Source organism: Pseudophryne corroboree, chromosome 3, assembly GCF_028390025.1.
Source record: "Pseudophryne corroboree isolate aPseCor3 chromosome 3, aPseCor3.hap2, whole genome shotgun sequence".
Taxonomy (NCBI): Eukaryota; Metazoa; Chordata; class Amphibia; order Anura; family Myobatrachidae; genus Pseudophryne; species Pseudophryne corroboree.
Genome location: NC_086446.1, coordinates 109,393,109 through 109,420,143, shown reverse-complemented (window position 1 = coordinate 109,420,143; position 27,035 = coordinate 109,393,109). Strand labels below are relative to the sequence as shown.

Below are 27,035 nucleotides of genomic sequence, written 5' to 3'. Positions count from 1 at the left end.
ATGGTGTTAAAACATTTGTTTACATATTATACAAGATGAGAAGGAATACGCAAGGAGTAAATTTTTTTATTTTGATCCCAATCTGGTTATACCTGAGGAGAAAAGGCCTAGGTGAGTGGTTCCCAAACTTTTTTGAACCATGGCGCCCTAGAGCATCGGTATTTCTTTTCACGGCGCCCTTAGGCCAAAAGTTTCTTATTGGGAAATTTAGAAAGAAATAGTGAATTACGTAAATTGTTTTTAAATGTCATTCATTGTCAGGTTCATTTGTGTGGTGAGGGACAGGGTATGCTTCTGTTTGTCCACATAATTTATGACCGGCAGCCACGAGCACTGGTTTTGCCTATTATATTGACCATAAATAATTTGAGTTGTTCCTGGACTACCAATCCAAGGCACCCCTGCAAGTGTCCTGATTCACTGCAGGGTGCCGCGGCACACAGTTTGAGAACCACTGGCTTAGGTTTTTAAAAATCTAATATTCTTAGATTATTAGCCAATCATATTCAGCAATCTCCTATATAATATCCCAGATCTGTGACTCTGTGCCTGTGTGGATAACACTGGGCGTGGCAAGGAGCTCTCATTGGGTTAGCAGCAGGTCTATCACACCCAGTCCACAGTTGATTGGGCGAGAAACGCCCTCCCACACAGGTTACATCCAATGGGAGGCTCTGCACTTTGGCTGCTGTGTGTTCCCAGAGTAGGATTAACAATGGGTCTGATGGAGCTGCAGCTCCAGGTCCACACCCCAACAGAGGCCCACTGCATCTGCAGCAACATACCCTCCAACAATTTACACATAAAAAAAGCTTCAAATTCGAAAAGGGGGCGTGTCCACGGGTAGTGACATGACCACGCCCCTTTTCATATACTTTCAATGGAAGTTTGGAGAGCCGAAAATCGGTACAGACCATAAAAAAGGTACAGTACCTGCCAAAAAGGTACAGCTGGAGGGTATGCCACTGCATCTGCAGCAAGTCTCTGCACTGTAGATAGGGGGGGAAAAATCCTATGTCCTGCTGCTAGTCCGCCTGCCCCCTCCGGCATCAACAATCCCCACTCCCTAGCCGCTGTTCAGGTGGAACAAAAGCTGCTGCGGCCACCAGCATAGATGTGTATGAAAGCAGCGCAGCCGAAGGATTTCATAGCCCTCCTTGCGCCGCATACTCTGAGCCCCAGAGCCTCCTCTGTGCGTGATGTCACAGAAGTGCCTCCCCGCCACAGCTGCGCCCAGATTCCCAGAGGCCCTGACTCCGCAACACAGCACCTGGGCTGCCGGCCTGAGAGTCCCGAGATGGCTAATGTAATGGATACAGTGGGTGATTTCACGGAGAGTAATGTCTAGGCGCTGAATCAATGTGACACTGCACACCTTTTACATTGATTCAGCGAGTCAGTCAGTTCTGCCAGCCAGTCACTATTGTTAGTGTCGGTGTCCCAACGCGCCGCATTACAGGGAAGTAGACGCACTAAATAAACTACAGCTACCAGCAGCCCTTAGCGCCAAAGCATTCTGGCGCTAAGGGCTGCTGGGAGCTTTAGTTTATTGCATGCATCTTCTTCCCTGTAATGTGGCGCACTGGGACACCAACGCTAACAATAGTGACTGGCTGCTTGGCTGCTGTGCGAGTCTCTGGGAGAGCCACTGCCAAAGGGAGGACAGCAGCTTAGCTGCTTCCAGAAGGAGAAGCATTACCCGCCCCTCCCTCACTCGCAGGACCTCCGGGCCCCATCCGCGGCACCCCCACAGACCCCCCTCTACCACCCACGGTGGCTCCGGACCCCATCCCCCACCCGCAGCACCCCCGCAACCACTCCTCCCCCACCCGCTGTGGCTCCGGACTCCCACCTGCGGCACCCACGCACCCGCCCCTCCCCCACTGCACCAGCCTCAGGACACTTGCAGGGGTGCTCTGGGTTGGTGGTCCAGGAACAATGAAAATTATTTATGGTAAATATAATAGGCAAAACCAGTGCTGGTGGCTGCCAATCATAAACTATGTGGACAAACAGAAGCAAATCTTGTCCCTCACCACACAACTGACCATAAGGATGACTAATAAACACAATTTACTTAATTTAATATTTCATTCTATATTTCTCAATAAGAAACTTTTGGCCTAGGGGTGCCATAAAATAAATTCTGATACTCCAGGGCGCCGTGATTAAAAAAGTTTGGGATCCACTGCCCTAGTCTCAGAATGATGAGAGTGATGTGGAATAGGTATTGGCCTCTCAGTCATTCATTCATTCATTCATTTGTTAAAATCTCTTCCATATTATTCAAAATAGCTTATTGATCTGTATGTGGCCTTTCTTACACATTTTGATATACTGTATTTGGGAATGTTGTACTTGTTTATGAAAACAATAAACATCTTACAAAAAAAAATGGCTTATTGATAATGGGAAATATTATGTTTGCTGCACTGCTCTTTTTCAATTACAATGAGGAAGGTTGTTCTAAGCAAAGAGTAACAGTGAAGAATCTTCATTGTGCCAGCCTCAGTAACTATAAAATACAGTCTTGGCACACACAGATTAATGATCTTATCTACAACCATGCAACAGATATAAAATCTCATTCATCTGCAAAACTCTGTAATGTAATGATTTGACTGACAGTTACTACATTCAGTCTCAGTTTATGCTGATAATTCAAGGCATACTATTTTAAATCCATGTAAGACACATCCATATAGGGTAGATCTTAGGGGCTACTCAGATAAATGTAATGCAAGTATTATACAGTGAGCATGTACGTTGCTCACCTGCAGGGAGGAATTGTGGGATATCTCGTGGTTGGGCAATCTAGGTCTGGTACACTGACAGGTGAGAGCCAACAAGAAAGAAATACTGTGAGTCCAATTACAATCCAAGGTCTAGCACAAAGATAGTCAGCATCAAAGCCACAATGTTAGGCAATAGACAAGACAGAGACCTGGGTCGGTACACAAACAGTCAACAAGTTAGCACAGCGAAGTCCAGATCAAGGAGCTGAGTTGCTATGTACTGTATGTAGGTGTTATGAGTACCTGGAACTCAGGGGGGTATGCAACAACTGGGAAGTTCCAGTACTCACAGGTAAAGCTGCAGCTAGAATTGATGTTTGCAGCAATTTATGCTCTACCCCTGACTCCGTTACCCCTCTTAGTGATCGGATGGTACCTGCAGTGCTAGAGTTCTTCTGCCCACGGCAGCTGCGTTTGAATGGGCGAATTAGGTCCACCCAAACTCCGATGCCCCCAGTCTTATTAAGTGGCAAGTCACCACCGAGACTGTGAGTGAGTAAGGGGGAACACCAATGCACGAGTGACAATGAGAACAACAATGGTCTTAGATGATATATGTAAATAAACAGTGAGAGCAACAATGCTCAGGGATGTTAAAGATATAATTATAAACAAAGAACTGTTAGCGTGGGTACTCCACGAAAACCTGAACACCGGCTGGAAAAATCTAGTCAAGAATCGATCAGTCAAAGTCTCCAGGTCACAGCATAACACAGGCAGGATCTCCAATGAGCTGACAGGTTCACACAGAAGTAAGAACTATCACCAGCGTCTTTGGAGTGACCAGGAAGAGAATATAAATGGTGCTGCACCAATCAAAGAAGAAACTCCTTAATTGCAAATATCGTGCAGCTGTCCTGCTGCACGTCCTTGTACACAGCTGGGTACTTAGTTACCCAGCAACGGGGAACGCAGTCTGCCTCCGGCGCCCCCGTTGCTAGGTATCTGGTGGCTCACAGCGCCCGGCGTCTGCCTGTTGCTAGGCACCGGACGGGGACCAGAAAACCTTGTGCCTGGCGTCCGCCTGTTGCCGGGCGCCGGGCAGGGGGTCAGCGGAAGGTGCAGCATCCCGGCTCCATGACAAAGGCCGGGACACACGCCTCCCGGCACTAACAGCAGGAAACCACAAATTAGCACAGCAGACAGAGGGGTAGTCAGAAAGGTAAAAATGGTTCACACAATTTCAAGGAACTGAACATAATCACCTAGCACTGAGTGCCAACTGAGATGTAAATTTATGGTAAGACGGGGTATGGCTCCATGTTCAGACAGCTGCGAGTTTGCTGGAAACTATAATGCCTGGAACTCCCTATCTGCAGCCCTGAGCAATGGTGCTCATCAAATGTATCAAATACTGTACAGGAACTGGAGCTGAAAGGGGCATAGAGGCACCACTGATTATATTGCAAGATGTGACAGGTTGAATGTCCTAGACAGAGCCGCAACTAGGTGGGGCCCCTAAGGGGGCATGTGCCCCGCGTGAAGGATTTTAAGGGGGCGCCAAGGAGTTACAGAGGAGCATGTTTTGCTTTTTGTTTTTTTGTTATTTTTTTTTTACTGGCAGTGCTGGGCTGCGCCAGTGAGACAGCAGACGGCTCCCAGGGTAGTGTGTCTGACCCACCTATCTGTCCGCAGCTGGCTCCAACCCTGTGCGGGTGAGCTCCAGTACCTGGGTTCTCTCCTCTGCCGGCTACTATCTTAAACTCTCTTCTTTGCCATGCAGTGCTGCAACTAGTGTGCGGTGCACCGTGCAAGCTATAGGGGTGTAGTATTGTATGCTGGCGGCCGGGCTCCCGGCGAACAGCATACCGATGCCAGGAGCCCGACCGCCGGCATACCGACAGCGTGGCGAGCACAAATGAGCCATTTATTCTCCCTCCAGGGGGGTCGTGGACCCCCACGAGGGAGAAAATCTGTCGGTATGCCGGCTGTCGGGATTCTGGCACCGGTATACTGTGCGCCGGGATCCCGACAGGAGGCAACCTGAAGACCACCCAGCTATAGAAGCAAGCTGTTGGTGCTGTGTTTTTCAGCAAGCTATGATCCCGGCTGCCTGCCCAGCACTAACCGATAACAAGCTGCTGGCTACACACCATTGAGAGGACACACTGCCCCAGGCTTTTGCTTGTTAACAGGTTCAGTCACCGATGATAGAGAAATTAAAGGCTCACTTAGCTAGCTATCCACTTGGCAGTGGAAACTAAGAGCCTGGACAACCTCCAATTCTAACCGAGTATCACTACAGCAGCTTTGTGGTGAGTTTAAGACAAACTTTATTATTGGCAGTGTGCTCCCAGTTAGCGGTATCAACCTCCACTTTGCCTCCCAGATGGGGGGATTTGGTGTAGCTTATAGGGGGTGTAGTGTAGTGATGTATTGCACTATATAAGGGCATGTAGTGCACTGATGTATTGTAGCATATACGGGGATGTAGTGTAGTGATGTAGTGTAGCATATAGGGTATGTAGTGCAGTGTATAGGGGCATGTAGTATAGTGATGTGGTTCAGCGTGTAGGGGATGTAGTATAGTGATGTAGTGCAGTGGATAGGGGAATGTAGTGCAGTGATAAAGTGTTATGATATAGTACAGTGATCGCGCTGAGCCCAAAAAAAAGTGGGTCCCAGGGACCCCTCACTTTTAAAAATTGGGGTCATACCTGTCTTTTTTTTGGGTTCCATCGGAATAAAGGTTCTTATTAATCTTATTAATTATTCAAATATAAAAACACAGACTTGATTTTGACACTACAAAAGTGCTGCAAGGGGGAGGATTGAGGTGACAATGCTGCCGGGCTGTGTAGCATACAGGACACTCTGCACCAGAGCTGTAACTATATATTTTGGTTCCCTTTGGCAGAAACTGAATTGGTTCCCCCCCTCTCATACTGTAAAACATGGACAGTGTGCACCGAAAACACGCAGCAAAAATGTAGGGGCATGGCTTCGTGGAGGAGGGGCGTTGGCACATCATAGTAGTGCCACTTGTACACACTGCACCAGGTAGAGCCTCCTATACACATTGCACCAGGTAGAGCACATTATACACATTGCACCAGGTAGAGCACATTATTTACATTGCACCAGGCAGAGCACATTATACACATTACACCAGGTAGATCATGTTATACACATTACACCAGGTAGAGCACATTAGACACATTGCACCAGGTAGAGCACATTATATACATTGCACCAGGCAGAGCACATTATACACGTTATACCAGGTAGAGCACGTTATACACATTACACCAGGTAGAGCACGTTATACACATTGCACCAGGTAGAGCACGTTATACACATTATACCAGGTAGAGCACGTTATACACATTACACCAGGTAGAGCACGTTATACACATTACACCAGGTAGAGCACGTTATACACATTGCACCAGGTAGAGCACATTATATACATTGCACCAGGCAGAGCACATTATACACGTTATACCAGGTAGAGCACGTTATACACATTACACCAGGTAGAGCACGAAATACACATTGCACCAGGTAGAGCACGTTATACACATTGCACCAGGTAGAGCACGTTATACACATTGCACCAGCTAGAGCACATTATACACATTACACCAGGTAGAGCACGTTATACAAATTACACCAGGCAGAGCACATTATACACATTACACCAGGTAGAGCACATTATACACATTACACCAGGTAGAGCACGTTATACACATTGCACCAGGTAGAGCACGTTATACACATTGCACCAGGTAGAGCACGTTATACACATTGCACCAGGTAGAGCACGTTATACACATTGCACCAGCTAGAGCACATTATACACATTACACCAGGTAGAGCACGTTATACACATTGCACCAGGTAGAGCACGTTATACACATTGCACCAGCTAGAGCACATTATACACATTACACCAAGTAGAGCACGTTATACACATTGCACCAGCTAGAGCACATTATACACATTACACCAGGTAGAGCACGTTATACAAATTACACCAGGTAGAGCACATTATATACATTGCACCAGGCAGAGCACATTATACACATTACACCAGGTAGAGCACATTATATACATTGCACCAGGCAGAGCACATTATACACATTACACCAGGTAGAGCACGTTATACACATTGCACCAGCTAGAGCACATTATACACATTACACCAGGTAGAGCACGTTATACAAATTACACCAGGTAGAGCACATTATATACATTGCACCAGGCAGAGCACATTATACACATTACACCAGGTAGAGCACATTATATACATTGCACTAGGCAGAGCACGTTATACACATTGCACCAGGTAGAGCACGTTATACACATTGCACCAGGTAGAGCCCATTATACACATTACACCAGCTAGAGCACATTATACACATTACACCAGGTAGAGCACGTTATACAAATTACACCAGGCAGAGCACATTATACACATTACACCAGGTAGAGCACATTATACACAATACACCAGGTAGAGCACGTTATACACATTGCACCAGGTAGAGCACGTTATACACATTGCACCAGGTAGAGCACGTTATACACATTGCACCAGGTAGAGCACGTTATACACATTGCACCAGCTAGAGCACATTATACACATTACACCAGGTAGAGCACGTTATACAAATTACACCAGGCAGAGCACATTATACACATTACACCAGGTAGAGCACATTATACACATTACACCAGGTAGAGCACGTTATACACATTGCACTAGGTAGAGCACGTTATACACATTGCACCAGGTAGAGCACGTTATACACATTGCACCAGGTAGAGCACGTTATACACATTGCACCAGCTAGAGCACATTATACACATTACACCAGGTAGAGCACGTTATACTCATTGCACCAGCTAGAGCACATTATACACATTACACCAGGTGGAGCACGTTATACAAATTACACCAGGTAGAGCACATTATATACATTGCACCAGACAGAGCACATTATACACATTACACCAGGTAGAGCACATTATATACTTTGCACCAGGCAGAGCACATTATACACATTACACCAGGTAGAGCACGTTATACACATTGCACCAGCTAGAGCACATTATACACATTACACCAGGTAGAGCACGTTATACAAATTACACCAGGTAGAGCACATTATATACATTACACCAGGTAGAGCACATTATATACATTGCACCAGGCAGAGCACATTATACACATTGCACCAGGTAGAGCACGTTATACACATTGCACCAGCTAGAGCACATTATACACATTACACCAGGCAGAGCACATTATACAAATTACACCAGGTAGAGCACATTATACACATTACACCAGGTAGAGCACATTATATACATTGCACCAGGCAGAGCACATTATACACATTACACCAGGTAGAGCACGTTATACACATTGCACCAGCTAGAGCACATTATACACATTACACCAGGTAGAGCACATTATATACATTGCACCAGCTAGAGCACATTATACACATTACACCAGGTAGAGCACGTTATACAAATTACACCAGGTAGAGCACATTATACACATTACACCAGGCAGAGCACATTATATACATTGCACCAGGCAGAGCACATTATACACATTACACCAGGTAGAGCACATTATATACATTGCACCAGGTAGAGCACATTATACACATTACACCAGGTAGACCACATTATATACATTGCACCAGGCAGAGCACATTATACACATTACACCAGGTAAAGCACGTTATACACATTGCACCAGGTAGAACCCCCTATACACATTGCGCCAGGTAGAGCACTTATACAAAATAATCCATCTTTCAGAAGATAGGAGGTAGTAATGTACATTCATAATATGCTAATGCCATCATTCAATACAGTTTGACTAAAATAACATAAAAAAAAGGTTTCTAGGTAACCAGTACTATTTTACATCAATGATAATTACGCTAAAGACACTGCAAAAGTAATGTTTGCAGGAACACAGTGTAATGTATAGAGATTTAATTTGTCATACAACAAGTACTCTGCTCCCTCAGAACAACTTTAGCTAAAGCCACAGAACAAGGAGGAGGCCAGGACCACAGAGCACACTGTCAGTTACAGCAGTCGCGCAGCCAGGAGGATGCTGTGAATGGTGCAGCCAGGTTCCTGCACACAAACTTTGGAGGAAGGCACTGAGAGAGGGGACCTGTGGGCAGGTAGAGGCTCGGCCGTCCCTGCATTTCAGGACTTCAGCCTCCGGATTTTAGCTCGGCCCAATAGCACCGCATCCTCCATCTGTCACCTGTAATGCAGGACCGGGGCCAGGTGAAGCCTGGATCTCGCAGAGCAGCGGGTGTACGGTTGTGTACGGGAGAGACCTGAGACTACCCTGCTGTGCCACCTCTCGCTGTACTCTCCTCTTACCATGATAATAGTAGCAGACCCTCTTCTTTCTACCCCCCTGACTGTACGCCGTGCAGTACTGCGTGGATGCCGCTCACACTGTGACCCGCTGGTGCTCAGGACAGGCCAGGCTACATCGGTAGGAGCGCTGATAGCCACCACTGCCCGTTACTCGGTAATCAATGGAAACGTCCTGCCTGGCCGGCGCTGCACACACACACATACAGACACGGTGCAGACAGAAGGGGTTGGGGCCTGTGAGGCTAAGTGGGAGGGGCTGGTGGTGTGCGCGCGGAGCAGAAGGTGAGGGGAGGCGGAGCAGGAAAACACTCTCTCCATGGTCTCCTCCCCTTCCAAGTTCCTCCCTCTGCTGCCGTGGAGACGAAAACTAACTGACAGCGCATGACAGCACTGCTGGTCAGAGCGCATCCTGAGGGACCTTGCATTTTTTTATTTTTGAGTCCCCACCATCAACACGCCATTGCGCGTTTTTGCGATCACTGTAGTGCAGTGATATAGTGCAATGTATGGGGACACACAAGGGGGCATGTGGTGGAATACGCTGCTGGGGGGAGCATGTGACGCTTAGGCATCATGGGCATATAGGGGAATATTGTCCAATAGAATCCCTTTTCTTTGTTTTTTGATAATCTGATTCATTTAGTCTGACAGAGTTTGTTTGTTTGTTTGTTTTTTTTGGGGGGGAGGCGCCAAATTACTGTCTTGCCCCGGGTGATGAAAATCCTAGTATCGGCTCTCTCCTAGTGAAAGGAATCATGTTCAAATGTTATGTAATTATGGGCCTGATTTTGAGGTGAGAGTAAAGCAAATAAGAGCAAGTAACTGTACATCTTTAAAAAATCATGTAGCAAATCAGGGAGGACAGATGTAACATGTGCAAAGAGATTTTGATTTAAGAGGGGCGTGTCCAAATTAAAATATAAACAGCATATGTGGGCTACATGCATATGCTGACAGTATTTACCCTGCATGAAAAAATAGAGTGCAGGGTGTGCAGTGTGGCCCCCTCTGGACCCCGGGGGCCCATATGCACCACACACACTGCACCCATTATAAATATGCCAGTGGTCCATACAGAGAGACAACAGAGATCCATGGACCAGGCTAATAGCATCTGTTAGGTCACAGGAATTCACACCAACCTCTAGTAATAGATGGCTGGATAGAAGGTGCTACTTGTAAAGTGTCTACTTTTGCTTTTGCATATAAGTACACAAATTCTGTATTATTTTTCAGGATGGATTTTAGTTGGAGAAGGCATATGTACAACCAGAGCCGTAACTAGACTTTTCGATGCCCTGTGCCAGAGAGAGAATTGGCTCCCCCCATTTTTCCAATAGGGACATAAGGTGCATGCCTTGTGGGGAAGGGACATGACAAGATTGATCCCAGAGAAATCCCATGCTATGATGCCCCATCCCACATTTTATATATCTTATAACATATAATGTATGATAATATATTATATTATATATAAATTATACACACACATTTATAGACCACTGCAAGAAAATGGATTTGGACACAAATCTTCTTTGTACCACATTCATGAACTTAACTTAAGAGCTCGTTGTTACTCAATTACAATACCCTTTATTAAATAACACATAACCCCAGGATTCAAACCTATAACCTGTTGAATTCCAATCAAACACCCCACTCTTTAAGCTGTTTGAGTTTGCATAAAAACGATCATCGGTCCTTTGCGCATGCGTAGGACCCAGGTCCTGTGATGTAGGTATCAGGACGACAGCAGGCTGTCAGTGACTGACAGTCTGCTGCCATTTGTGGGGCAGGGAGGGGGTGGCAATGGCCTCTATTTTCCAAAATGGAGTTATGTCACCGCTGTTTAGGGGCAGGAATAGGCCAGGGTCTGGCTGGCAACTTTTAGCTTGGGGGAAGAAGTGAGCAAGTGGCCCTGGCGCATGGTAAAGGAAAAATGGTGTGGCAAAAACCTATAGGAGTGGCCTATCTAAAGTAGGTATGGGAAAAAATTGTGACATCACAGAGCTATAATAAAATACAAAACATCTGTACCCCCCTCTTCTAACAAAGCAGAGGCCCCGGGCCAGCAGGTGGTGTGAGTCAGCCTGACAAGCAAAGTATGCCAGCCCAATAGAAGGGAATCTGCCCCTGCACTGCAGGCATATGTAATGAGGGGAAGCGGTCAGAATGCCAAAGGACGGGATGCCAGCAGTTGAAATCCCAGCACCAGAATCCCGACACACGGCAGAATGCTGGCACCGGAATCCCAACATCACTCGGAATGCCAACGCCGGAATCTCAACAGCCGACATCCCAAGCGACGTAAGTATGTCGGGAACTCCTAGGGTTAGGCCGCGGGGGTTAGGTCTAGGCACCCCACTGGGGAGTTTAGGGTTAGGCTGCGCTCAGTTTATGTTAGACTGCAGAGAGGGGGGGGGTTAGGTTTAATCACCAACGGGGAGGGTTAGGGCTGCGGGGGGAGGGGTTTGTATCAGGCTGCATGAAGGGAGGGTTAGGGGGTATGGTAAGTATACTTTCAGGATTCTCACCATTAGGATGTCAGTGTCGGTCTTTTGACCGCCGGTATGCCAAATGCCGGCCACTCCCGTAATGTGTTGGAATGTGTGCTTTCTGATAAATTATAGATAGAGTGATACAGCAGATATATAAAGATAGATTGATATAAATTAGAGATGAGCGGGTTCGGTTCGTTGAGATCCGAACCCCCCCGAACTTCACCTATTTTACACGGGTCCGAGGCAGCCTCGGATCTTCCCGCCTTGCTCGGTTAACCCGAACGTGCCCGAACATCATTATCCCGCTGTTGGATTCTCGCGAGATTCGTATTCTATATAAAGAGCCGCGCGTTGCCGCCATTTCCCCTCATGCATTGGAGATTGAACGGAGAGGACGTGGCTGCGTTCTCTCCCTGAAAAGCTCCGTATCTGTGCTCAGTGTGCTGCAAATATCTGTGCTCAGTGTGCTGAAAATATCTACGTTCTCTGCCTGAAAACGCTCCATATCTTTGCTCAGTGTGCTGCAAATATCTGTGCTCAGTGTGCTGCACTGTGGGGACCACCAGTATATAATTATAGTAGTACAGTACAGTAGGCCATTGCTGTATCTTGCAGCTCTGTGTCAAGTATACTATCCATATCTGTGCTGCATTATTGTGAGCAGTATATAGTAGGACAGTGTAGCATTTTGGTGACGAGCATTATGCATATAGTACAGTACAGTAGGCCATTGCTGTATCTTGCAGCTCTGTGTCAAGTATACTATCCATATCTGTGCTGCATTATTGTGAGCAGTATATTGTAGGACAGTGCAGCATTTTGGTGACAAGCAGTATACATATAGTACAGTACAGTAGGCCATTGCTGTATCTTGCAGCTCTGTGTCAAGTATACTATCCATATCTGTGCTGCATTATTGTGAGCAGTATATAGTAGGACAGTGCAGCATTTTGGTGACCAGCAGTATACATATAGTACAGTACAGTAGGCCATTGCTGTATCTTGCAGCTCTGTGTCAATTATACTATCCATATCTGTGCTGCATTATTGTGGGCAGTATATAGTAGGACAGTGCAGCATTTTGGTGACCAGCAGTATACATATAGTACAGTACAGTAGGCCATTGCTGTATCTTGCAGCTCTGTGTCAAGTATACTATCCATATCTGTGCTGCATTATTGTGAGCAGTATATAGTAGGACAGTGCAGCATTTTGGTGACAAGCAGTATACATATAGTACAGCACAGTAGGCCATTGCTGCATCTTGCAGCTCTGTGTCAAGTATACTATCCATATCTGTGCTGCATTATTGTGAGCAGTATATAGTAGGACAGTGCAGCACTTTGGTGACCAGCAGTATACATATAGGGGGTCATTCCGAGTTGTTCGCTCGCTAGCAGATTTTAGCAGCATTGCACACACTAGGCCGCCGCCCTCTGGGAGTGTATCTTAGCTTAGCAGAATTGCAAACAAAAGGTTAGCAGAATTGCGAATAGAAAATTCTTAGCAGTTTCTGAGTAGCTCGAGACTTACTCCTACACTGCAATCAGCTCAGCCCGTTTTGTTCCTGGTTTGACGTCACAAACATGCCCTGCGTTCGGCCAGCCACTCCCCCGTTTCTCCAGACACTCCCGCGTTTTATCCTGGCACGCCTCCGTTTTTCCGCACACTCCCAGAAAACGGCCAGTTTCCGCCCAGAAACACCCACTTCCTGTCAATCACACTCCGATCACTTCAACGATGAAAATTCTTAATTCGGACGTGAGTAAATCTACTAAGTTTTGTGCTAAAATACTTAGCGCATGCGCACTGCGTACCATGCGCATGCGCATTTTTGCCTTAATCACTCCATTGTGAAAATCGTCAACGAGCGAACAACTCGGAATGACCCCCATAGTACAGTACAGTAGGCCATTGCTGTATCTTGCAGCTTTGTGTCAAGTATACTATCCATATCTGTGCTGCATTGTGGTGACCACCAGTATACATATACAGTAGTACAGTACAGTAGGCCATTGCTGTATCTTACAGCTCTGTATCACTTCAAGTATCCATATCTGTGCTGCATTGTTGTGAGCAGTATATAGTAGGACAGTGCAGCATTTTGGTGACCAGCAGTATACATATACAGTAGTACAGTACAGTAGGCTATTGCTGTATCTTGCAGCTCCGTATCACTTTAAGTATCCATATCTGTGCTGCATTGTTGTGAGCAGTATATAGTAGGACAGTGCAGCATTTTGGTGACCAGCAGTAATAGTACAGACAGTACAGTAGGCCATTGCTATTGATATATTACTGGCATATAATTCCACACATTAAAAAATGGAGAACAAAAATGTGGAGGGTAAAATAGGGAAAGATCAAGATCCACTTCCACCTCGTGCTGAAGCTGCTGCCACTAGTCATGGCCGAGATGATGAAATGTCATCAACGTCGTCTGCCAAGGCCGATGCCCAATGTCATAGCAGAGAGCATGTAAAATCCCAAAAAAACTAAAAGTTCAGTAAAATGACCCAAAAATCTAAATTAAAAGCGTCTGAGGAGAAGCGTAAACTTGCCAATATGCCATTTACGACACGGAGTGGCAAGGAACGGCTGAGGCCCTGGCCTATGTTCATGGCTAGTTTTTTTGTGACATCGGACAATGCCACCAATATTGTGCGTGAATCACATGTGGGCAAATTCCAGCACGTCCCATGTTTTGCACATACATAGAATTTGGTGGTGTAGAATTTTTTTAAAAATGACAGGGGCGTGCAGGAGATGCTGTCGGTGGCCCAAAGAATTGCGGGCCACTTTCGGCATTCAGCCACCGCGTGCCGAAGACTGGAGCACCAGCAAACACTCCTGAACCTGCCCCGCCATCATCTGAAGCAAGAGGTGGTAACGAGGTGGAATTCAACCCTCTATATGCTTCAGATGGAGGAGCAGCAAAAGGCCATTCAAGCCTATACATCTGCCTACGATATAGGCAAAGGAGGGGAATGCACCTGACTCAAGCGCAGTGGAGAATGATTTCAACGTTGTGCAAGGTTCTGCAACCCTTTGAACTTGCCACACGTGAAGTCAGTTCAGACACTGCCAGCCTGAGTCAGGTCATTCCCCTCATCAGGCTTTTGCAGAAGCAGCTGGAGAGATTGAAGGAGGAGCTAAATGGAGCGATTCCGCTAGGCATGTGGGACTTGTGGATGGAGCCCTTCATTCGCTTAACCAGGATTCAAGGGTGGTCAATCTGTTGAAATCAGAGCACTACATTTCGGCCACCGTGCTCGATCCTAGGTTTAAAGCCTACGTTGTATCTCTCTTTCCGGCAGATACAAGTCTGCAGAGGTTCAAAGACCTGCTGTGAGAAAATTGTCAAGTCAAGCGGAACGTGACCCGTCAACAGCTCCTCCTGCGAGAAAAAGGCTGAGAATTCCGAGCCCACCCGCTGGCGGTGATGCAGGGCAGTCTGGAGTGAGTGCTGACATCTGGTCCGGACTGAAGGAACTGCCAACGATTACTGACATGTCGTCTACTGTCACTGCATATGGGCCCTCATTCCGAGATGTTCACTCACTAGCTGCTTTAGCAGCATTGCACACGCTAGGCCGCCGCCCTCTGGGAGTGTATCTTAGCTTAGCAGAAGTGCAAACGAAAAATTAGCAGAACTGCTACTAAATAATTCTTTGCAGTTTCTGAGTAGCTCCAGACCTACTCACAGATTGCGATCAGCTCAGTCCGTTTAGTTCCTGATTTAATGTCACAAACACGCCCTGCGTTCGGCCAGCCACTCCCCCGTTTCTCCAGACACTCCTGCGTTTTACCTGACACGCCTGCGTTTTTTTAGACAACACCGGGAAAATGCTGAGTTGCCGCCCAGAAACGCCCCTTTCCTGTCAATCATTTTCCGAACAGCAGTGCGACTGAAAAGCGCCGTAGATGCCACAGCAAAACTGCTAAGTATTGTGTTAAATAACTAAGCGCATGCACCCTGCGTGCCTTGCGCATGCGCAATTTTTAACAAATCGCACATAGCGAAAATCGGCAACGAGCGAACAACTCGGTATGACCCCCATGATTCTGTCACCATTGAAAGAATGGTGGAAGATTATATGAGTGACAGCATCCAAGTAGGCACGTCAGACAGTCCGTATGTATACTGACAGGAAAAAGAGGCAATTTGGAGGCCCTTGCACAAACTGGCCTCCAGAAAGTACACAGGGACCAGAGATGGTGGATTCCAGTGGGGACGAATTAATACTCTGTGAGGAGGGGCATGTACACAGTGAAAGGGGTGATGAATCGGACGATGAGGAGGAGGTGAACATCTTGCCTCTGTAGAGCCAGTTTGTGCAAGGAGAGATTGATTGCTTCTTTTTTGGTGGGGGCTAGTGGCGTAACTACTGCCCCCGCAGCCCTCGCGGTGGCTTGGAGGTGCAGGGCTGCGGGGTGCCGCCACTGATTTAGTGCAGATTGACATGCGGACGAGCTGTCCGCATGTCAATCTGCTGTCTCCTCTCCCTCCTTCCCTCCGCTGCTGTGATGGAGGGACACAGAGGGCACAGCACGCGCCTCTCCTGTGTCCCTCCTGCATCTCCGGCGGGTCTATTAAATGAAGTGCCCGTTCGTGAGCTCTGATTGGCTCACAAACCGGCACTTCATTTAACAGACCCGCCGGAAATGCAGGAGGGACACAGGAGGGACACAGGAGAGGCGCGCGTTGTGCCCTCCATGTCACTCCATCACAAAACAACGGGGGAGCGGGGGGAATTTAACTGGCACTGGGGGAGCATATTCAGCACAGGGGGAGGGGGAGCATATTTTGCACTTCGGGGGGCATATGTGGCACTGAGGGGGCATATCTGGCACTGGGGGGTATATGTGTACCTGGCACATGGGGGGGCTATATTTGGCACTGGGGGCATGTGAGTACCTGGCACTGTGGGGGAATATCTGGCACTGGGGGCATATGTGGCACTGGGAGCACAGCCCTAGCAACAGGCACTACCCCCTAGCAACGAGCATGACACAGAGTGCATGAAACCCCTGGCAACGAGCATGACACCCAGTGCATGAAACCCCTGGCAATGAGCATGACACCCAGTGCATGAAACCCCTGGCAACGAGCATGACACCCTGAGCATGAAAACCCCTGGCACCGTGCATGGAACAAAGAGCATGAAACCCCTGGCAACGAGCAGGTAATTTAAAAGTAATTAGAAGCCTTACTGTAGGACTTAATGTGTAATGGGCATTACAGTGTGTGGCATAATGTATCACGGACATTGCGGTGTGTGTCATAATGTGTCACAGGCATTACGGTGTGTGGCATACTATATCACGGGCATTGTGGTATGTGGTATAATGTCTCAGGGGCATTGCAGTGTGGCATAATGTAAAACGGGCATTGCGGTGTGTGGCATAGGGTATAACGGGCATTGCGGTATGTGTCTCAGGCATTACGGTGTGTGGTATACTATATCACGGGCATTGTGGTATGTGGTATAATGTCTCAGGGTCATTGCAGTGTGTGGCATAATGTATCACGGACATTGCGGTGTGTGTCATAATGTGTCAGGCATTACGGTGTGTTGGATACTATATCACGGGCATTGTGGTATGTGGTATAATGTCTCAGGGTCATTGCGGTGTGTGTCATAATGTGTCACAGACATTGTATGTGCTATAATGTATCAGGGTCATTGCAATGTGTAGCATAATGTATAACGGGCATTGCGATTCCTGTTATAATGTGTCACAGGCATTACGGTGTGTGGCATAATGTGTCGGGGGCATTATGGTGTGTGCATATTGTGTCATGTGCATTATTGTGTGTGGCATCATGTCTAAGGGCCATCGCAGTATGTTGCGTAATGTATACAGGGCATTACTGTAAGGAGGAAAAATTACAAATAACGTAAGGGGCATGAATCAGGATTATTTTTCTTTCCTGTGGTGGCTAACGTCTGGGCGTGCAGGTTGCAAAACTGGGGTATAAGGTAGTCTTTTCCTACAATGCCACGCCCCTTTATGCAAAGCCACGGCCATTTCAACGAAGCTACTCCCCTTTTTTGCAGCGCGCGCCTTCTGTGCGCGCATGTTTAGCCCTTTACTAGTGCCAATTATGGGGGATGGGGGGGGGGGGGGGGGCGCGCCGGATAATTTTTCGGCTTGGGGAAGAAAAATTTCTAGTTACGCCACTGGTGGGGGCCCAAACCAACCAGTCATTTCAGCCACAGTCGTGTGGCAGACCCTGTAGCTGAAATGACGGGTTTGTTAAAGTGTGCATGTCCTGTTTATACAACATAAGGGTGGGTGGGAGGGCCCAAGGACAATTCCATCTTGCACCTCTTTTTTTTTTTTTATCTTTGCATCATGTGATGTTTGGGGCTAATTTTTTTTAAGTGCCATCCTGTCTGACACTGCAGTGCCACTCCTAGATGGGCCAGGTGTTTGTGCCGGCCACTTGGGTCGCTTAGCTTAGCCATCCAGCGACCTCGGTGCAAATTTTAGGAGTAAAAATAATATTGTGAGGTGTGAGGTGTTCAGAATAGACTGGAAATGAGTGGAAATTATGGTTATTGAGGTTAATAATACTATGGGATCAAAATTACCCCCAAATTCTATGATTTAAGCTGTTTTTGAGGGTTTTTTAAAAAAAACACCCAAATCCGACAAAAAAATTTCAGGGAGGTTTTGCCAAAACGCGTCCGAATCCAAAACACGGCCGCGGAACCGAATCCAAAACCAAAACACAAAACCCGAAAAATTTCCAGTGACAGTGGCGTTCCGCCACTGTCACTGGAAATTTTTCGGGTTTTGTGTTTTGGTTTTGGATTCGGTTCCGCGGCCGTGTTTTGGATTCGGACGCGTTTTGGCAAAACCTCCCTGAAATTTTTTTGTCGGATTTGGGTGTTTTTTTTAAAAAACCCTCAAAAACAGCTTAAATCATAGAATTTGGGGGTAATTTTGATCCCATAGTATTTCCAGTGACAGAGACAGTGGCGGAACTTGCGCCGGTGCAACCAGTACATTGCACTGGGGCCCAACGCAGTGAAGGGGCCCAAAACTGCTGGCTTCATAATGAGTCACACTGACTCATTATGACGCCTCCCGAACCTTCTCCACCATTCGCCAGTAACATTGCGCAGCATGCCAGCACTTACTTTGTGCCATGCTGCAGGTGAAGGGTGAGGAGGGACAATCTCCCATCTCCTCCCCTCGCCTCTTGTATAACTCCTCCTCTTAGATATTGTAATGCTGCCGATGTGTGCTAAGTGCCTGGCCAGAGGGGGAGGAGGGGCCGTTCTCCCTGCTCCTCCCCACATACTCAATAATACAGACTGTGTGGGACAGCCCGGCTACAGGGGGAGGAGGGGCTGCTCTCTCAGCTCCTCACTCCCCTTTTATACTTACATTTCACCCCCATCTCCTGACATCCCAGGCGCCAAAAGTGAATGCGAGGAAAGCAGAGGCACTCACTGCCCGTCTCAACGCGCAGCATCAGCTCTGGACTGTACAAGCCAGAGGCCAGGTAGGAAAAAAACATTACTCCCACACTGATACCTTCCCTTCATGTACCAGTGAACCCTGTTAACCCAATGTACCCCCTTTACTACCTCCTACAAAAATATTATATATACAAATCTTTTATTATAGGACTCCTAATGAGAAAGAAATTATTTGAAATACTACGGATTAATCCAAATTGAGAGAATTTTCTATTTTCAGTAAGTACCGTATATATTCTAACATAGAAAGCTCATTACCACCAATTAATTATACAAAAAATAAATAAACAAATAGAAAATAAACATATATTTTTTGAACCAGGTATAAATATTTTCTATGGTGTTACCATCCGAGAATGAGAAACATTCCTGATAGTACTATGAACTCTCATTAGACTAATAATTAGTAAGTATATTGGTTTTAATTATTTTTTGGGGTTTGGAGTCTTTCAATCAATGGACACTATTTAAAATTCTTCTCTTGTATATCAAAATATATTATAACATATGTCTAAGTATGGTATACATAGACGTGTAATGAAACATGTGACAAGAAGAAGGTAGGATCAGTTCGCTCTTTGGGAGCATAGGGAAAGGGAGGGAAAACAGGGTTAAATGAGACTTTCTTTTTGTCTAAATTAATTTCCCATATGTTCATACAAAGGGTAATTGTCGAAGGGTTATCTGCGTACCCCCACTCACACTGACGGGGGGTAAATCATGCACATAAAGGTATCTTTATCCTAATTCAATGGAACAGTGATGTCAATTCAGATGGATCAAAAAGCCTGGGTATCGTACCCCAACTCACACAAGGATGGAAATGATGACTCCTATCAGGGTATCTTTTAGTGCATGTTCAGTTTTGACTGCGTCGTGTGGCGGTCTCGTGTAGTTGGAAGACAAAAAAGGAAAACAACCAATGTGTAGAACCGTGGATGCTACAACCTTATGTAAATGAAGTACTTAGTATGGTGAATAAGTGTCTCACTTACACCTTGAGATAGTGCTGGTATGTGTGTAGCAATTTGTTAATTAGCAATTACACAAACACACCCTTCACCGTACTAAATCACACAGTGATCAATAGGGTGACTCCTATCAAGGTATCTTTTGGTGACTGTTCACGTTTAGATATCGTACCACAACTCACAGCTCGATATGTAGAGGAAACTCCCATCAAGGTATCTTTACTGAATTCGTACTTTGTCGACACAATGGGGCAGAAAACTCTTGGACTCCAAAAATTATCTGACTACTTTTTATTCCTCAAAAAGTATAACAATCCATAAAAGACATGTATGGAAAAAGCAATAAAAGCAAGTTCCACAGAAAATCATCCGAGTAAAAAAAGTGGGTATAAGTAAAAAACGTAACAAAAAAAATACAGCTAAAAGTCCATAGATGAAAAAGTAGAAGGCTACTCACACAGCGGTCTATCGACACGTTTCGGTCCTAGGACCTTTGTCAAGACATGACCTGCTGTGTGGGGAGCCAGTATTTATGATGCCAGTAGCCAATGTTGTGCTGACAGGAAATTCATCCACAGGAAGTGATGTCATCCTGTGATCAAGCAACTACAAATTCTCAAAAACAACATAATCCTTAACAATCCTCAATCATAATTAAAATGATAAAACTTCATATATAATAACCCATATGTTACAGCCATTCTCTATCTTTAAAAGTGACTTGGTTGTCACGGTATTCCCATTCACTTCCGGTCCCGCAAGGTATTGTAGGAAATGTAGTATTTTCAATCTTGTGGGACTTTAGTGCAAAGAATTCAAACACCTCAACACTCTATAATATTACGTCCAGGATGGGCACATCATGATCCTAGGATGATTGTCTCTCCTTAGTGTGAAATCATCCAGATATAAACATAAAAACATCCCCGCCGCGATCCGTCGCTAAGTATTCTGGGAGATGTAGTCCAAATCATCTCCTGTCGGGCGATCTGCGCATGCGTCTTCCGGCTTTATCTGACTTCCTGTTCGGCGGCATCAGTTCCGGAATTTCACCCCGCTGGTGTATGGGAGATGTAGTGCCCGAGACCAGAACGGCTGTCATGATGATGAATATTGTGAGACCTGTTCTGTACAAATTGCGGAGGTGTAAAATCGAGTTGATAGAGAACACTCTCAATGGAGACCATATCCAGGTTTTTTCATCATATGAATATTCGTATATGATGCAAAAGAAATAAACAAAACCATATTAGAAACAATATTAAAAGTCCAGAATCTCAATTCCATACATATAGTGCAAAGTATCATAAAGGTATGTTCTAGAAACAATGTACTCCACACTCAAAATTTTACAGAAACCACTTAAGTTCAAAGTCAGCGTTAAGGCCTTTTGGTGACAGGGTTTTGCATTGATAAATCAATCCCATTTCTGCCTTTGCTAGCCTTGTTCCCTCTCCTTGATGAAATTAATCATTAAAGATAGAAAACGGGAATTGGATAGGTTAGACGGTGAGATAACCACCTACAAATCTCTGATTGATCCTTTTGTCAATTCTAATGAATATAAAGCTCTAGAAAGCAAAATTGAGCTGAACTTAAGGAAAACACAAAAACTCCTTATTGACAAAAAAGTAAAAAAATATCAGAGGTAAAATCAATTCTAGGGAACGACAAGAAGACATCGCAGATGGGGAAACATTAGAGGAGGCTGTTGAAGATAAAACCCTTCTTTTTGTAAGGTGAACAAAAGAAGTAGATTACCAGTCACTACTGGAAGAAGGAGTGAAGAGAGAAAGAGGAGTCCTCCCCGTTATATACCACAAACGGAGAGAATACGATCCACTACCAGAACTCAACGACGAGAACCCTCGGTAGAACCATATTTCAGTAGGACTCATAGAGACCGGACACCGGAATGGAGGGGCGTACATTTTAAAGAACCAAATAATAGATCACTTTACCAGGATAGGGATCCTGTAGTTTTAGCAAATCAGTTTTCTCCGTTGAATAACTTACGGCGATCCACACGTTTTTTGGGGAAGGACAGACCACCAGTCAGATACAGATAACTCACAGAAAGTATAGGGGCAAGAGAGGCGGAGTTAGAAAGGTACACAAATGCACTAATGGAAAAAAGTGGAAAAAGAAGAGGGGAACAAGGAAAAATCCTCAGATTGTTGAACCTACTGGTTCAATACCTAAAGTAAAGATTTTCAATTTAAGTGCTCACCTCCTCACAGAAAGTGAAAGTTCAGTCCTTGAAAAAGGACTGAAGTTTGCCCCCAGTTACATTCCAAATCCATTTGATATGTATCTGGACGTTCAGAGATTTTTACGCAAATTAACTTTAAAGAATTTTTTTGCCAATCAAGAGAATTCAGATAGGGAACAGGAAGGTGCATCAACATCTTTCAGACCAAAATCAATATTCTTCCCTAAGCACATACAGGGTCCCTTTATTGAGACCTTTGGATCTCTTGTTATGGGAGATCTAGAACAGATAGAAAAAACCCATAAAAAGAAGTTAAACCTTACCTTTAAGGAACGAAAGGCACTACAGGATCTTAGACAGGACAAATCACTTATAATTAAGCCAGCAGATAAAGGCGGGGGTGTCGTTATGAGACAACTAAATGATGAGACGACCTACAAGAAACTCAGGAACGATCCTACGGAAATAACTATTTCCAAACTTAAAACATGGATCGACCCTTATGAAAAAAATGGCACTTTAAACATCAAAGAAGCCAAATTTATTGTGAACGAGACCCCCACCACGCCAGTTATATATACATTACCTAAAATACATAAAGATGCTAACAATCCCCCAGGGAGACCTATAATTTCGGGGGTTAACTCAATTACTGCCAATCTGTCCAAATTTATTGACTTTTATTTACAACCATTGGTCTTGCTTAATAAATCCCACTTGAAAGATACGAAGGATTTTCTTAGACTTTTGGAACAAGTTAATTGGGAAGATAACTGCATTTTGGTTACTGCAGATGTCAGTTCTCTTTATACCATAATTAACCATACGAAAGGTATAGGAGCGGTTAAATATTTCCTAGGACTTTCAGATTTAAATCAGAATCTCCAAACATTGATTCTGGAGGGAATTCATTTTATCTTGGACAACAATTTCTTTCTCTTCAAGGATCATTTCTATATACAAAAGACCGATACTGCTATGGGCACCAGGTTCGCGCCAAGCTATGCCAACCTTTTCATGGGGGCATGGGAGTTGGAAAATATCTGGTCCAACAATCCCTATGGTGCGAACCTGGTGTCCTATGCACGGTATATAGACAATATATTGTTTATTTGGAGAGGAGACAGTGAGACTCTAAATGATTTCTGCACTAACCATAACAATAACGACAGAAACATTAGATTGATCTTTGATTCTAGTAAGAATTCAGTGAACTTTTTAGATATCACAGTATACATAGAAGCAGGGAAGATCAACACTAGGACCTTCACTAAACCCACAGATTCAAAGTGTTATATCCCAGCGGATAGCTGTCACCACCGCAATTGGTTACAGTCTATCCCAGGTGGGCAATTTAAACGGTTAAAGAGGAACTGTACAGACAATACTACGTTTCAGACCCAAGCCAGCGGACTGACGGACAGATTAATAGCTAGTGGATACACTAAGCAATCTGTAGAAAGAGCTAAAACTAACACTGATGCAATATCCCGTCAGGAATTATTACAAATAAATGTACCTTCCAAACAAGAAAGTGGCTATGAATGGGCATTTATTACGGAATACAGTATACACCATAAGCAGGTGAAAAATATCTTTAGGAAACACTGGAACATACTTAAAAGAGATCCAGTAATCGGTTCACTGATCCCAGATAGACCGAGACATATTTACAAGAAAGCACCTAATATAAAATCCAAATTAGTGTCCAGTGCATCAGTAGTGACTCCAGCATATCCTAAAGTTTTGTCCAAGGGTTTTATAGGTGTCTAAACTGTATGGGGTGTAGAAACAGTGAAGGGAAAAATAAAATTAATGAAATCTGTATTAACAACCAGATCATCAAGATTACAGACTTTATCACATGTGAGACCAAAAATGTGATATATGCCATCAGCTGTAGTTGCGGTCTATTTTATATCGGACGCACTTCACGTCCTTTAAAAATCCGTATCGGAGAACATATAAGAAATGTCAAAAAAGGATTATGTACATATTCCTTATCTTCGCATTTTAAGGAATATCATAATTGCTCCCCGTCAGAAATCACAGGTTTTTATGGCATTAAGCATATTAAACCCAATTTAAGAAATAGAGATATAGCAGCAAGGCTAGCAAAGGCATTAATGGGATTGATTTATCAATGCAAAACCCTGTCACCAAAAGGCCTTAACGCTGACTTTGAACTTAAGTGGTTTCTGTAAAATTTTGAGTGTGGAGTACATTGTTTCTAGAACACACCTTTATGATACTTTGCACTATATGTATGGAATTGAGATTCTGGACTTTTAATATTGTTTCTAATATGGTTTTGTTTATTTCTTTTGCATCATATACGAATATTCATATGATGAAAAAACCTGGATATGGTCTCCATTGAGAGTGTTCTCTATCAACTCGATTTTACACCTCCGCAATTTGTACAGAACCGGTCTCACAATATTCATCATCATGACAGTCGTTCTGGTCTCGGGCACTTCATCTCCCATACACCAGCGGGGTGAAATTCCGGAACTGATGCCGCCAAACAGGAAGTTAGATAAAGCTGGAAGACGCATGCGCATATCTCCCGACAGGAGATGATTTGGACTACATCTCCCAGAATACTTAGCGACGGATCGCGGCGGGGATGTTTTTATGTTTATATCTGGATGATTTCACACTAAGGAGAGACAATCATCCTAGGATCATGATGTGCCCATCCTGGACGTAATATTATAGAGTGTTGAGGTGTTTGTATTCTTTGCACTAAAGTCCCACAAGATTGAAAATACTACATTTCCTACAATACCTTGCGGGACCGGAAGTGAATGGGAATACTTTGACAACCAAGTCACTTTTAAAGATATAGAATGGCTGTAACATATGGGTTATTATATATGAAGTTTTATCATTTTAATTATGATTGAAGATTGTTAAGGATTATGTTGTTTTTGAGAATTTGTAAGTGCTTGATCACAGGATGACATCACTTCCTGTGGATGAATTTCCTGTCAGCACAACATTGGCTACTGACATCATAAATACTGGCTCCCCACACAGCAGGTCATGTCTTGACAAAGGTCCTAGGACCGAAACGTGTCGACAGACCGCTGTGTAAGTAGCCTTCTACTTTTTCATCTATGGACTTTTAACTGCATTTTTTTGTTACATTTTTTACTTATACCCACTTTTTTTACTCAGATGATTTTCTGTGGAACTTGCTTTTATTGCTTTTTTCATACATGTCTTTTATGGATTGTTATACTTTTTGAGGAATAAAAACTAGTCAGATAATTTTTGGAGTCCAAGAGTTTTATGCCCCATTGTGTTGACAAAGTACGAATTCAGTAAAGATACCTTGATGGGAGTTTCCTCTACATATCGAGCTGTGAGTTGTGGTACGATATCTAAACGTGAAAAGTCACCAAAAGATACCTTGATAGAAGTCAGCCTATTGATCACTGTGTGAGTCAGGGGTACGCATTGATTTAGTACGGTGAAGGGTGTGTTTGTGTTATTGCTAATTAACAAATTGCTACACACATACCAGCACTATCCCAAGGTGTAAGTGAGACACTTATTCACCATACTAAGTACTTCATTTACATAAAGTTGTAGCATCCACGGTTCTACACATTGGTTGCTTTCCTTTTTTGTCTTCCAACTACACGAGACCGCCACACGACGCAGTGACACATCAAGAGCCAAAACTGAACATGCACTAAAAGATACCCTGATAGGAGTCATCATTTCCATCCTTGTGTGAGTTGGGGTACGATACCCAGGCTTTTTGATCCATCTGAATTGACATCACTGTTCCATTGAATAAGGATAAAGATACCTTTATGTGCATGATTTACCCCCCGTCAGTGTGAGTGGGGGTACGCAGATAACCCTTCGACAATTACCCTTTGTATGAACATATGGGAAATTAATTTAGACAAAAAGAAAGTCTCATTTAACCCTGTTTTCCCTCCCTTTCCCTATGCGCCCAAAGAGCGAACTGATCCTACCTTCTTCTTGTCACATTCAGTTTATTTTTGGATAAAAGGTGAAATCCATATTGGATCAGTCTGCTCTATAGGCAGCATTTCCCTTGCGCCTTTGCTTGTGTTTCACAAACACCCTCTATTGTCCAAGTGTAATGAAACATGTCTCAGTATAAATTTATGGATTGTAGCTATATATTGTCATATACTCCCCTAAATATAAAATACAGAACATATGATATCTTTCAAAATGGTATATGGTTTCCCAATTGGGGTACTAATGTTAAAAGTGATATACATGGAATTATTTGGTAAACACACTGTAAATATGACATACATGTATATTCTCTTCTTTTCTTCTTTTTTCACACCTTAAGACACCCCTGAGGAAGTTGTTACAGATGAAACGCGTTGGCTGAGACATCATATTTTATTGTACTAATTTTTTATCAACAAAAGTGTAAGGGTATATACCCTATACAAATTAATACTTGAATTGAGATTGAACAAAGAATTTTATTGAAAAAGTCTTTTATATACATTTTATGAAATTAACAAAGTTTTTATGATCTTTTGGTGTGATATAGAGGGTGTTAATAGAGTGTCCTCAGTTCACATCCATATTGGTAGAAACTATTAAATCAGAGCGCTCCTCAAGAATTATTGTTTATATATATATTTATATGGAAAACAAAAGTGAGAACAGGAGCCTCCTAGTGATATATA

At 44.3% G+C, this 27,035-nt stretch overlaps 1 protein-coding gene across 1 annotated transcript in view; it reads right to left on the bottom strand.

Moving 5' to 3' along the window:
* Positions 1-27,035, bottom strand: part of LOC135057519 (membrane-spanning 4-domains subfamily A member 4D-like) — a 62,861-nt gene that overhangs the window by 8,240 nt on the left and 27,586 nt on the right. The gene's annotated exons all lie outside the window — the stretch shown is intronic.